A 15262-nucleotide genomic window follows, 5' to 3' on the forward strand; every position below is an offset into this window, starting at 1 on the left:
CAACTCAGTGGGAGTGTAAGGGGTGTAGGTTGTGAACTCAGTAACAGCTGGGTTGCCGGAGCAATGCCCCCGGGGCCCAAAGATTGCTCATGCTTTACCTTTTGCTTCAGGATGGGCCGGGTATGGATGTTGGGAGCTACACTGTCTCCACTCACATCATCTGCCTCTGCCTCAGAGTCTCCACTGTGGGGCTCCTCCTCTAAAACTGGTAGACCTGAGTTTCCAGCACCTCCCACCGGGACTGCTGATCCTACCCCTGGGCTATTTCATTAAGCGCGCCTTCAGTGTTACGACCCAACGACCCATCGCGGTGAGGAACATCCAGCCCACATGGCCGGCTGTACCCTTCGACTCCTCTGGAAACTGCTCAGCTAGAACTTTTAGGGCCCTCTCCACACTGGCCGAAGAGCCATCCATGTCCTCCCACCTCTCCTCAGGGATCCAACTCCTGAGAACAGTGGCTACTGGGCACCACACACTGTGTGGGGGCCACCTGTCCTCCTGCCCAGAGTCAGACACCATTCCTACCTGGCCAGAATCCTGCTCGCTGCACCAGGCGTCCAATTGGATGGAGGCCTCGATGTCAGATGCCCACAACTCTAGGCGCCCACAGCAGCAGTGGACCACCAAAAGGAAGGTGACGCCCGCCACGGCCAACAGGGTGGCGTGCCATCCAGAGGCTTGAGAGGCACCGAAGGGGCACATTTCTCCCAAGCAGATCGTGCCTCCTGTTCCTGGTGCTGCTCCTCACAGGCTTCCCGAAACTGAGCGCCCATATGCACAAGCTGCTCCACCTCCTTTCGGAGAGTTTTGGCTGACACCACACCCTGCTCGCTGAGCCATGTGTCATGTGGGTCTCTGGTCCCGCTCCCTGCACAAGAACGCAGAATATGGTGAGGCTCAAAAGGAACACCAACAGAGCCAACCAACGTAGTTATAGCAGTTATATCAGTGGCTAATGGCTAACCAGTAACAGCTGATGGCCAACTTGTCACAGCTGATGACCATCTACTACCCGAGCCAGCACGTTTCCACGTGAGGCCGAGAGCCTGGAAACTGCTCTCTGGGACTCTGTCCCCACAAGGTCCATGGCATCTGTAATGACGAGCGGGGAAAAGAAGGAGGAACATATGCTAGAATGGGGCTAATGAATTTCTTTAGCAATATCTAATTAATGTATTTAGCAATATGCAATAGCAAAAGACAAAGGCAATTAACAGAATCTGCTAATGACAGAAAGTAAAGGTGGCTAAGACTAAACTATATACATTGATAACAATGTCATGTCAAAGGAGTACACATAAGTTTAAGAGATCTCAACACATGTTTACTATTGATCAAAAATCACTTGGTTAAATACACAAATAACATTAGTAAGGAGTATCCAACACCAGTCATAAGCTCTATGGGACAGTAACTATTACAGTAGATGTCAAAAGCTCACCAAACTGGGGGAGAACAGTACTAGAAAAGCCATAAATCAAAACCTTGTCACGTCTGTAGCTGAGAGAAACTCAGGTGTCTCCCACACCGCTGCTTGCTAGTTCCCAAGAATGTTGTTGCTGTTGTCTTTGTTGTTAGAAGTCAAGGTGTCTTCTGATGCTATAAGCTGCAAGCTGCATACAAGTTTTCAAGGTGTTAACAATCTGAAGAATGTTGCTGTTGTCGTTGTTGTCGTTGATAGAAGTTAGGACATTTTCTGATTTTGTAAGCTGCAAGCTGCATACAAGTTTTCTAGATGCTAACCAGTTCTCAAGAAGGCTAACCAAGAGGAACAACACTGGAGAAGTCGGGAAACCAGCCAGACCTCACCAGGTTCGTGGCTGGAAGTCAAGACAACCCCCTTCTCTTGTAAGCTGCATGTTGCTGGAAGTCTTCAAAATGTTAGAATGATGAGAAATCACCAATGACAAATGACCAAATGATTAAAATAATTATTAATAATGCCAACTGAGGTCTGTCACATATTTTCTCAGATGTACCTTAGAGCCAAGTTTTTTGTTCCTGCCTTCCCCTCCAGGAATGGCCAGTTCCGGGAGGGTCAGGCAGTTACTGATATGAATGCGGCCCATCCAGCAAAAGGGCCAATTCATCCGGATAAGCAATATCTACTGTTCTTGCTTGGGACCATCAGCCCAAGGTCTTCCAAAGCCTGGCAACATGCCTGTCACGTCATTCTGATATAACTTAGCTACTTCTTCACTCCATCTGCTGATGTGGGTGAAACAGAGAACAAAGAGGGAATTCTCTCAACCCCTGATCAACAGTTTCTTTAACCCTAAGCTAACCATGACCTCACAACACGGACAGAACAACAAACATCATCTCATATCTACCTGCTCGAGAGAACAAGACCAAATGGAAAACCTCATCTCATGTCTCCCCTGCTTGGGAGAATGAGACTAAGGGGGGAATTTACTCAACCCCTGATCACAGCACAGAAATCACCTCACATACAGGAAAAGATAAAAGTTAATAGATAAAAGCTCACATCAACCAATGAAGACAAATTTTCTTCAACATCTACCCTACAATTCGGCTTCAAAATTTGTATTTATTGGTAATAACATGTAGTCTCTTCTATGAGAGAACAATGAGTCAACAGACAAAACTTAACCATTACCTCACATGGAGTCTCTCATGTGAGGGAACAAAAAGCAAACCAATGACAAAAGCTCACATCAACCAATGAAGACAAATTGTCCTCAACAGGGGTAGATGTGGAGGACAATTTGTCTTCATTGGTTGATGTGAGCTTCTATTAGCTTTTATCTGTTCCTGTATGTGAGGTGATTTCTGTGCTGTGATCAGGGGTTGAGTAAATTCCCCCTTGGTCTCATTCTTCATCAGGGATTGAGAGAATTCCCTCTTTGTTCTCTCTGTTTTGCCCACATCAGCAGATGGAGTGAAGAAGTCACTAAGTTATATCAGGATGACATGACAGGCACGTTGCCAGGCTTTGGAAGACCTTGGGTTGATGGTACCAGCAAGAACGCTAGACATTGCTTATCCGGATGAATTGGCCCTTTGGCCAGATGGGTGACATTCATATCAGTAACTGCCGGACCCTCCCAGAACTGGCCATTCCCGGAGGGGGAGGCAGGAACAAAAACCTTGGCTCTAAGGTACATCTGAGAAAATATGTGACAGACCTCAGTTGGCATTATTAATTATAATTAATTATTATTTCATTTGGTCATTTGTCATTGGTGATTCTTCATTCTAACATTTTGAAGACTTCCAGCAACATGCAGCTTACAACATCAGGGGATGTCCTGACTTCCAGCCGCGAACCTGGTGAGGTCTGGCTGGTTCCCGACCTCTCCAGTGTTGTTCCCCACGGTTAGCCTTCTTGAGAACTGGTTAGCATCTAGAAAACTTATATGCAGCTTGCAGCTTACAACATCAGAAGACGCCTTGACTTCTAACAACAAAGACAACAGCAGCAACATTCTTGGGAACTAGCAAACAGCGGTGTGGAAGACACCTGAGTTTCTCTCAGCTACAGACCTGGCAAGGTTTTGATTAATGACTTTTCCAGTGCTGTTCTCCCCCAGTTTGGTGAGCTTTTGACATCTACTGTAATAGTTACTATCCTATAGAATTTATTTCTGCTTTTGGATACCCTTACTGATGTTGTGTATTTAGCCAAGTGATTTTTGATCAATAGCAAACATATGTTGGGATCTCTTAAACTTATATGGATGTGTACTCCTATGACGTGACATTGTTATCGATGTATATAGTTTAGTCTTAACCACCTTAACTTTCTGTCATTAGTACATTCTATTAATTGCCTTTGTCTTTTGCTATTGCATATTGCTAAATACATTGATTAGATATTGATAAATAAATTCATTAGCCCCACTCTAGCGTGGTCTCTCCTCCTTCTTTTTCCCCGCTCATCATTACAGGGTCCTAAGTTTCCCAAGGCCCAAGACTAAGCGCCAATTGCAAGGTATTCTTGGGCTAGTCGGTTATTGCCAGAATGGATCCCAAATCTCTCTCTTATGGCAAAACCTCTGTGTGTCCTATTAAGGAATGACAGTCCTGACCCAATTTCATGGGAACAGGCTGACGTGGCCTTTAGGGCCTTGAAGGAGAGTGTAATGAACCCCCTGCTCTTGGGCAGCCTAACCACCAGGTTTCTTTCTTTCTTTCTGTGCATGAGAAGGAAGGAAATGCCCTTGTGGTTCCTACTCAGAAACATAGGGATCAACATAAACCCCTGGGATATAGTCAGAGACTGGACCCTGTGGCTCGGGGATCCCTCCTTGCCTCAGAGCCATTGCTGCCACTGCCCTCCTGGTTAAGGCCACAGAGAAGATTGTTGCAGGATCCCCTCTAACCATTTTTGTGGCTCATGCAGTTAAAGCTCTCCTGAATTCTTTCACAGATTCTGTCACACCCAGCATCTGTCAGTCAGCCGCCTTACTTCCTAAGAAATCCTTCTGTGAACTGTTTCCCATTTAACCCATTCGCACTGTGATAACCTTAATCCGGCTACTTTTCTTCCTTCTGAGACTGAGGCACTCCCTCATGACTGCCTGACACTGACAGACCCCCTTCCTACTCCTTGTGATGATTTACAGAAGATCTCTGTGGGTAAAGCTGATTTCTCATACTTTACTGATGGTTCATACTTAAAAAACAACCGTGGTGAGTACTGTGCTAATTATGCTGTTGTAGCCCTTTCAGAAGTCATCAAGGCAGCACCTTTGCCTCTGGCCACTTCAGCACAGCAGGCTGAATTATATACCCTCACTGGAGTTTGCATTTTAGAAATGGGCAATGCTGTCAACATTTATACTGATGGTAGATATGCTTTTGGAGTAGTTCATGACTTTGGAATGCTATGGAAATAATGTGGCTTCCTTACCTCCGACGGAGATAAAATTTAAAATGGTCCATATGTATGGGAATTATTGGACACTATACTTCCACCTGATGACCTTGGCCATGATTAAGATTCCGGGGCATTCTAAACTCGACTCTGGAAGCCAAAGGAAATCACCTGGCTACATTTCTGCTAAAAATGCTGCCCTTGAAGTCATCAGCAGCAGTCAAACCTCTGTCATGGTCCAGACAAAAGCTTCTCCAGTTGATAACTTACAAAAACTGGCCAGAGAAGCTCAACAATCAGCTCCTGGAGGAAAAAAAACATGACTGGAAATCCAACAATTGCTGGTTTAATAAGGAAAAGAAACTAAAATTCCCACTCTTAACCACTGTACCTGCGTTGAACCATTGGTCAGCTGACAAAATGGTAGCTTTCATGCACCAATACTGGTGGGGACACATTAATAAAGTTGTGAAAAGTGCCTACATTAGGTGCCCCACCTGCCCAAAGTATAAGTCGGGGAAGCCTATTCACACTGTCCCTGGACATGTCAAGTTGCCAAATGGACCATTCGCAATCTGGCAAATAAGACTTCATACAGCTTCCCCCATCTCATGGATACAAGTATGTTTTGGTTGTGATATGTATGTGTTCTCACTGGACCAAAGCTGTCCCTCACTGGACGAAGCTAATGCATCTGCAGTGGCTAAAATACTGTTAGAGAAGATTATTCTTGCTTGGGGAACTGCTCTTGAACTCCACCATGATCCAAGAACCCATTTCACTGGTCAGGTGCTAAAGCAAGTCTGCTATTTGGCCAATTCTACAACATTTTCACTGTGCTTACCATCCTCAATCTTCAGGATTGGTTGAACACACTAATGGTATTATTAAGACTCACTAATTGGCACATTATTAAGATGCACTAATTGGCAAAATGTACCGAAACTCTTCAAATACCTTGGCCAAAAGCATTGCCATTAATCCTTTTAAATCTGAATCTACTCCTTTTGGGACTCATAAGCCTTCACCTTTTGAGATAACTACCGGATGCCCTATGCATTTGGCCTCTGCCTCTCTTGATCCACAGTTGGTGAAAGGAGACATACTTCAACATTGTAAAGGCTTCATTGCTTCTATCGACAATAACCATGCCTTAATAGAAAAGTCATTTCATTGTGCACTCCAGGGAAATGAAGAAAATACATACTGCACAAATTGGAAAATTTTTTGTTTTTTAAGATTTTTTTATTGGGGAAGGGGAACAGGATTTTACTGGGGAACAGTGTGTACTTCCAGGATTTCTTCCAAGTCAAGTTGTTGTCCTTTCAGTCTTAGTTGTGGAGGGTGCAGCTCAGCTCCAGGTCCAGTTGCCGTTGTTATTTGCAGGGGGCACAGTCCACCATCCTTTGCAGGAGTTGAACCAGCAACCTTGTGGTTGAGAGCCCACTGGCACATGTGGGAATCGAACCGGCAGCCTTCCATGTTAGGAGCACGGAGTTCCAACTGCCTGTGCCACTGAGCCGGCCCCAGTTGGAGATTTTGTTTATTGGAAAAGACACCTCAAAACGGATTCCCTCCAGCCACGCTGGAAGGGCCCTTACCAGGTACTGTTGACTAACCTCTGTGCTGCTAAACTGCAGGGAGCAGACTCTCGGATATTAGTGTCACACCTAAAGAAGGCACCAAATCCTGACTGGAAGTGCACAGTCTGGTGACCTAAAACTTAAGTTGTCAAAATTTAAAGCAGGTGATTTCTGAGGAGACAAGTTACCACATCTTTCTGGAACTTGGGTCTATTTAAGGTGGTAATCGTCTTTGTCTCTATCAGCTTGGGCTCCTGGTTTGCACTTGTCACATAAGCTAGGTTGTTATGTCCTAATTCTACCTGTAATTCTTATTGTTTTAAGCTCTGTTCCTGATGCCTGTCAACCCTGGACACCAGCTGTTCCTGATCCTTGCACTCTCCCTCTGATGTAAGAGATGACACCCAGAGAAAGTCCTTCCTGACATCAAGGGACAAAAGGCTCAGGAGTGGAAGATGAGATCTAAAGACCTGACTGTTGATCAATGATGGTTTTGGAGAAGAGATCTTGATCAACGTGGAGAATGATAAAAGTGAACTGGAACTTTAAGAAAAGTGAGCCAGGACCTGGGACATCTATTGGAGGAGTTGGGCTTCCTGTTAAACTTTATGGTTCTAGCTTCCTGTGGTGGGGGATACATAGGGAGCATATTGGAGAGCTGGCACTCTTTGGCATGTGTGCAGCCAGCCAGAAGGTGTGTGTTCCTACACTGCTATGGTGGTTTTGTTCTCCTGAATAAACCCTCTTGGTGGACTATCTAAAGGGCTATTTTTCTCCAATTAACACCTTCAATAGTGGCCGCAGCTATTGTGACACTTTGGACAACAGAAGTCATCTTGGAGGGGGTGCGGTTGTTCCTACAGCAGAGAATGCGTTCTCTACCCAGGGAAAGGGAAGAGGTGGTAAAACACACCTACAGCAGACACAACACACATGTGCATTAAAGAGAATTTCAGGATATTTGGAAGAAAAGGGAGAGGAAGTACTGAGGCCAGTAAGAGGAGGGAGCCAAAAGCGAGGGCAGGCTTGATATTTGGGAAGTCAGGCCATTGCAGGAGTTGGAGCTCAGACATGATGGATTCTTAGATGTTGGCTGAGAAATTGGGCCAGTATTACGGGTGGGGCAGAGGCAGAGAACGGGCCCAAATCGGGAACATGGCTTCTCTAGGATGGTAACTAATGAGAATCCTAAACTCAGAAAAAGTGCAGGTACTGCTGAAGGGATCTGTTGGGCTTTGCACAGGAAACCAACCAGCCCTCCTCTGAAGTCCAGCCTGTTAACATACTGGGAAATCAGAGCAAAAGTCATTTGACCCAAGAAAATACTTCATCTGCATGCCTCCAACCTAACTGGTTTGGTGATGTCACATTACATACTTGATTTAAACTCCTCTGCACACTGCAGAAGGGGATTTTGTGATTCCCCAATAATAAAGTGGAGACCCAAACTCAAACAGGATTAGTCATGTTAATAATGTGACCTGCCTGTTGTCAGGCTATAGCAAACTTTCCTGGTGTTTATATTGAAAATCCAGGTTCCTGAGCCCCACCACAGGGTCTCTAAACATGGATGGTCCATGAATCTCAATTTTCAAGGGATTACTCAGTTGATTCTTGTGCAGATGAAGGTCTGAAAATTGTGTTTGAGAGTGTTCTGTGCTGAGCTATCCTGCCTCCTATGGTGTGTGTTGTGCAGTGGGCTAGATTCTGGCATAGAGATCCTAAAACACTTCAAATTTCCTAAGTAATAAGAGACAAATATTAAATGAATATCAAAGACTAATATCAAAATATTAGTTGTTTGCCTTAATTGCTCTTGTCTGGAGTTAAGGTATTTCTATTAAAAGATGAGTTCAGAAAAGATTTAACTAGTTAGGGAAAAAGAATGAAAAACACTGGAGAAATTCCAGGAGTTTCAGGGTAAGCATATGGAACACGGTCACATCTACATCTGGTAAAAGATAAAGAAATCTTTGAGTGCTCTATCTTTCTAGCTCGAGTACTTGAAAGCACTAGTAAAGAGGGTCCCAGGGAACCAGAGACGGGGAAAAATTCTGGAAAGCTGAAGGAGAATCCTGTCATTCTGTGTAAGAGCTGACATAAATCCCAGACTCCGGACTCACGCCCTGCTGCACATGTGAAAAGCACATTAAGAAGCATAGTAAAATAAAACTACTGTGATGTAAATCAGCACTTACGGCCTAGAGGACCACTAAGTGGTTCATATGGGGGCATACAGATAGAGCATCACAAGGGCTTTGAAAGTTGTGCTGACGACATACGAATGTCGACTGGACAAAATATTCCAGGTAGCCGGCCAAAGATAGGATTTATTTGGGAAACAAGGACCACTGCGGCCCTGAGAACATGCACCTCCACATACCCAAGTGCAGCATCTGCTCTCCCCTTCCCGATGGCTGCTATATATATATTCCCCCCTCCACCCTTACAGGAAGTCAAAACTAGAGAATAACAGGGAGTCCAGCTCCATCCACAGATGGTTGATCAGTTCTAACTCCCAGATCAATTCACTTAAAGTGCCAGTTCGTTTGTATCAGGACCTACTACCGTATTCAAAAGATTTATGATCTGAATACAGCTAGGCTGATTGCATTCTATAACAAAACAAATGAGCATTCTCCAGAGGATTGTAACAAGGATAGACTCACAACATTATAATCAAAATGCCCAGGGTACAACACGAATTTACTCAACACACAAAGAACCAGGAAAATCTGATCAATTATAAGGGGAAAAGATAATCATCACACGACAAACGTGATGAATGGGGCATTAGGATCATCAACGAAAAGACTTTAAAGCAGCTATAATAACTAATTCATGAGGTATACATGAACACTCTTGAGTGGAAAGAGTTCTCAAGTTCTCAGTGGAGAAATAACACAATTAAAGAAAAAAATCCAAAAAAATAAAATAAAATTACAGCTACTACATAGAAGAATGAAGATGCCCAAGGAAAGATGCAATGAAGTTGAAGAACAACAGAAAATTTTTTACTCTGATCATAATTACTAAAAATGAGTAAATACAATATTTATGTACTTTGTTGATGCTCAAAAAATAAAATAAATACCTGGGAGATAAAAGGGGAAAAGGAATACTAGCAATATAGTTGAAGCAGTACTTAGGCTGCTCCCTGATCAAATCTACCTTTGCCCCAGTCCCCAAACAGTAAGAACAGGTTTCATAATTTTTTGTCTTCTTGTTGCTTTTTAATTGTCTATATTTGTCTTTATATGGAAAAAGTTATTTTGTAGATTTCTCAAATTTAAATGAAAAGTACTTTACCAGTCAGGATTCAGCATGAGAGAGCACTATCAGTAATTTGAAGAGTTCTTAACAATTAAAAAGTAGGCAACTCTTGAAAGGACTCCAAGCAATACAGAAGTAGCAAATGCGAAGAGGAGTCACTAGCTACCGAGTTAAGGGAGACAGGGAGACTAAGAAAGGGAGGAACTAAGAACTTGGAAGAGGGATTCTCTTAATCGTGGAGTCAAATTCACACTTCATGGGAGAAATGAGGCTGCCGTAGGTCCGTGCAGCTTGCCAATGACAAAGTAACTTGAAAGGGGAGTAGCTTATAAGTGGCAGGGCTCACTGAAAGGTGCCAGTGGGGCATACTTGGTTCACAAGATGTGGCCCACTGATGGTGGATAAACTCACTGGAGACTCTGGGAGATGGAGCACATCATCGAAGAACATTAAGGTGAAGGCCAGTGGAATTCCAGCCTGCCAATCTGCCTGCAGCCACGCTTTCCAAAAAAAGCATACCAGAACCAGAAAGAACCCCTTTTGCTACGGCCACATAATGTACTATTAAGACTGTGCCAGCTGACGTAGGAGACAGGGTCACGAGGTCAGGCATCAAGTGGATTTCAGAAGGGTAGACTGGGTCTGAGACTTGCTACACTGATACAGGCAGTAACTGGTAAAGACATACTAGGTGAATTCAGATGCAACTAGCTTGTGTATCTGGTTTGTGACATGCAACTCATCGATGAGGGCGGCCCTCAGCCAATTATATCGCGGTTTGAATGTTCTGTTGCATGATTGTGTTCCAGGAGCTTGCACATTCAATGTAATTAGCGTGACCTCACCCCTGTAGGGAAGGTGAGGACAATTTGTCCTCATTGCTTGATGTGAGCTTTTGTCCATTAGCTTTTATGTGTGCCTGTGTGTGAGGTGATTTCTGTGCTGTGATCAGGGGTTGAGTAAATTCCCCCTTGGTCTCATTCTCTCGAGCAGGGAGATATGAGATGATGTTTGTTGTTCTGTCCGTGTTGTGAGGTGATGGTTAGCTTAGGGTTAAAGAAATTCTTGATCAGGGGTTGAGAGAATTCACTCTTTGTTCTCTGTTTCGCCCACATCAGCAGATGAGGTGAAGTAGTAGCTAAGTTATATCAGGATGACGTGACAGGCACATTGCCAGGCTTTGGAAGACCTTGGGCTGATGGTCCCAAGCATGAACTTATCCCGAAGATATTGCTTATCCGGATGAATTGGCCCTTTGGCTGGATGGGCAGCATTCATATCAGTAACTGCCGGACCCTCCCAGAACTGGCCATTTCCGAAGGGGGAGGCAGGAACAAAAAACTTGGCTCTAAGGTACATCTGAGAAAATATGTAAGACAGACCTCAGTTGGCAGTGTTATTAAATAATTACTGTGTCATCATTTGGTCATTCTGTCATTGGTGATTTCTCATCATTCTAACATTTTGAAGACTTCCAGCAACATGCAGCTTACAAGAGAAGGGGGTTGTCCTGACTTCCAGCCACGAACCTGGTGAGGTCTGGCTGGTTCCCGGCCTCTCCAGTGTTGTTCCCCACAGTTGTTAGCCTTCTTTAGAACTTGTTAGCATCTAGAAAACTTGTATGCAGCTTGCAGCTTACAACATCAGAAGACGCCTTGACTTCTAACAACAACGCCAACAGCAGCAGCATTCTTGGGAACTAGCAAGCAGTGGTGTGGGAGATGCCCGAGTTTCTCTCAGCTACAGACCTGGCAAGGTTTGGATTTACGACTTTTTCAGTGCTGTTCTCTCCCAGTTTGGTGAGCTTTTGACATCTACTGTAATAGTTACTATCCTATAGAACTTATGACTGGTGTTGGATACTCTTTATTGATGTCATTTGTGTATTTAGCCAAGTGATTTTTGGTCAATAGTAAACATATGGGATCTGTTAAACTTGTAAGTATGTGTACTACTTTGACATGACATTGGTATCAATGTATATAGTTTAGTCCTAACCACCTTTACTTCCTGTCATTAGCACATTCTATTAATTGCCTTTGTCTTTCACTATTACATATTGCTAAATAGATTGATTAGATATTGCTAAATTAATTCATTAGCCCCATTCTAGCCTGTGTCCCTCCTTCTTCCTCCCCCCACCCCACTCCTCATTACATAACTGGCTCAGCCAGCAGGGTGGCCTTCTTATTTCAAAAGCCCCGGGGGCCCAGGGTCTCCTCCCACATCCTGAGATGGGAGGACACCCACTTCACAGTTAGTGAATGAATGGCCTTGTGGGACGGGCCTCTACAAAAATTGAGATGCTTTTGCATCATGCTGAACCGGTGGATGTCCAGCAGGCATTGACGGTCATGGGAAAGGGGGGAACAAAAATTCTTGACTAGGTGTGGATGGTGTTTATTAACTGTTTATCAGGTTTTTGGAGCAAAAAGGCTGCCAGAGGCCGCCAAAGCCTACACCCATTGGAAAAACAATTACTAGCTTGTTGCTGGACTTTGTTGAACACTGAAGCTTTGACCTTAAACTATAAATTACACAGGTTGTTTACAGTTTTATCAGGTGTGCTGGAATGCCCCTCATACACGGGTGACAATAATGACTTATTACCAATAAATACAAATCTTGAGGCCGAATTGCAGGGAAGATGTTGAGGAAAATTTGTCTTCATTGGTAATTACACGTAGTCTCTTATATGAGAGAAGAGACTCAACAGACAAAACAACCATTACCTCACATGTGGTCTCTCATGTGAGGGAACAAAAAGCAAACCAGTGACAAAAACTCACATTAACCAATGAAGGCAAATTTTCTTCAACATCTTCCCTACAATTCGGCCTCAAAATTTGTATTTATTGGTAATAAGTCATTATTGCCACCTGTGTACGAGTGGCATTTTAGTACACCTGATAAAACTGTAAACCACCTGTATAATTTATAGTTTAAGGTCAAAACTTCAGTATCCAAAAAAGTCCAGTAACAAGCTAGTAATCGTTTTTCAAAAGGGTATAGGCTTTGGCGGCCTCCGGCAGCTTTTTGTTTCAAAAACTTAATAAGCAGTTAACAAACACCATCCACACCTAGCCAAGAATTTTTGTTTTTTACCTCCTTTTCCCACGACTATCATTAATGTCTGCCGGACATCTTCTGGTTCGGCATGATGCAAAAAGCATCCTAATTTTTGTAGAGGCCCGTCCTACAAGCCCATTCATTCACTAACAGGGTGAAGTAGGTGTCCTTCCATCTTAGGATGTGGGAGGAGACCCTGGGCCCCCGGGACTTTTGAAATAAGGCCACCCTGCTCGCTGTGCCAATTATGTAATGATGGGGGAGAAAGCGGGGAGAAGGAGGAGGAACACAGGCTAGAGTGGGGCTAATGAATTTATTTATCAATATCTATTCTATTTATATAGCAATATGTAAGACAAAAGCAAGTAATAGAATGTGCTAATGACAGAAAGTAAAGGTGGTTAAGACTGAACTATATGCATTGATAACAATGTCACGTCAAAGGAGTACACATATTTATAAGTTTAAGATCCCAACATATGTTTACTATTGATCAAAAATCACTTGGCTAAATACACAAATGACATCAATAAGGAGTATCCAAAAACAGTCATAAGCTCTATGGGATAGTAACTATTACAGTAGATGTCAAAAGCTCACCAAACTGGGAGAGAACAGCACTGGAAAAGTCATAAATCCAAACCTTGCCAGGTCTGTAGCTGAGAGAAACTCAGGCATCTCCCACACCGCTGTTTGCTAGTTAACAAGAATGCTGCTGCTGTTGTCTTTGTTGTTAGAAGTTATGTCTTTTGATGTTATAAGCTGCAAGCTGCAATACAAGTTTTCTAGATGCTAACCAGTTCTCAGGAAAGCTAACAACACTGTGGGGAACAACACTGGAGAGGTCTGGAACCAGCCAGACCTCACTAGGTTCGCGGCTGGAAGTCAGGACATCCCCTGGTGTAAGCTGGAAGTTGCTGGAAGTCTTCAAAATGTTAGAATGATGAGAAATCACCAATGACAAATGACCAAATGATGAAATAATAATTGATAATTAATAACACTGCCAACTGAGGTCTGTCTTATATATTTTCTCAGATGTTACTTCTTGTTCCTGCCTCCCCCTCCGGGAATGGCCAGTTCCGGAAGGGTCAGGCAGTTACTGATCTGAATGCTGTCCATCCAGGCAAAGGGCCAATTCATCCGGATAAGCAGTATCTACTGTTCATGCTTGGGACCATCAGCCCAAGGTCTTCCAAAGCCTGGTAATATGCCTGTCACGTCGTCCTGATGTAACTTAGCTACTTCTTCACTTCATCTGCTGATGTGCGTGAAACAGAGAACAAAGAGGGAATTCTCTCAACCCCTGATCAAGAATTTCTTTAACCCTAAGCTAACCATGACCTCACAACACGGACAGAACCACAAACATCATCTCACATCTACCTGCTCGAGAGAATGAGACCAAACGGAAAACCTCATCTCATGTCTCCCCTGCTCAGGAGAATGAGACCCAGAAAGCAACATCATCTCGTATCTTCCCTGCTCGGGAGAGTGAGTCCAAAGGGGGAATTTACTCAACCACTGATCACAGCACAGAAATCACCTCACATACAGGAACAAATAAAAGCTAATACACAAAAGCTCACATCAACCAATGAAGGCAAATTTTCTTCAACATCTTCCTGACACCCCTTTTTGAATTTGCTGAAACATTTTCTCTACAAGTTTAGAACTAGGCTTACTAAATATATTTCAACCACGTCCGCTGTATTGGGAAGAACACGTTCCTGTGCACTCCTCCTCTGCAAAGGAGGGGTACAGTATCAATGTCTGTGAATTATCAAAATAGTTTCTGTATATGCTGCCTGTGCTCACATCCTTTTTGTATTTGCATTAGCCTGATGGCAGGATGACATTTCCTCTCATATCTGTCATGGGGGTAAACACCATTGTATGGGATACAGGGTGTGCCTCACAGAGGCCTATGTGCTGACTATTATTCGTCTCCACTTTGGAGGCATCACAAGTACCTGCCTAGACAAATGTGATTTACCTGAAACTGGGACAATCTCTATAAACATCCAAATTATTAACTGTTATAGATGAATTGGGTTCCTCTGTGACAGTGCAATTTGTAAGAAATACATATTTGGTCTTCATCCAGAATTCCTGACTCACAGCTCCCCAAGCCTCTGGAATTTCTTCAGTATTGAGAGCAATAAAGATGTTTTTCGTTGTTAACTTTTGTGAAGCACCTAAGGACGGGAGCTTGTTGCCAGTGGAGCCAACCATGTGATTCGAGTTGGAACATTCGGTTCCACCCACGCCCTAACTTCAGGAGGGGAGAGGGGCTGGAAGTTAAATCAATCGCTAACGGCCAACGATCTCACCAATCATGGCTATGTAACGAAGCCTTCAAAAACACCCACCATGGGGTTCGGAAAGCTTCCAGGTTGGTAAATACATGGAGATTGGAGAGTGGTGCACCTTGAGAGGGCAGGAAGCTCCATGCCCCTTCCCATACACCTTGTCCTACGCATCACTTCCATAT

The sequence above is a fragment of the Rhinolophus ferrumequinum genome, chromosome 15, assembly GCF_004115265.2.
Source record: "Rhinolophus ferrumequinum isolate MPI-CBG mRhiFer1 chromosome 15, mRhiFer1_v1.p, whole genome shotgun sequence".
In the NCBI taxonomy this organism is placed as follows: domain Eukaryota; kingdom Metazoa; phylum Chordata; class Mammalia; order Chiroptera; family Rhinolophidae; genus Rhinolophus; species Rhinolophus ferrumequinum.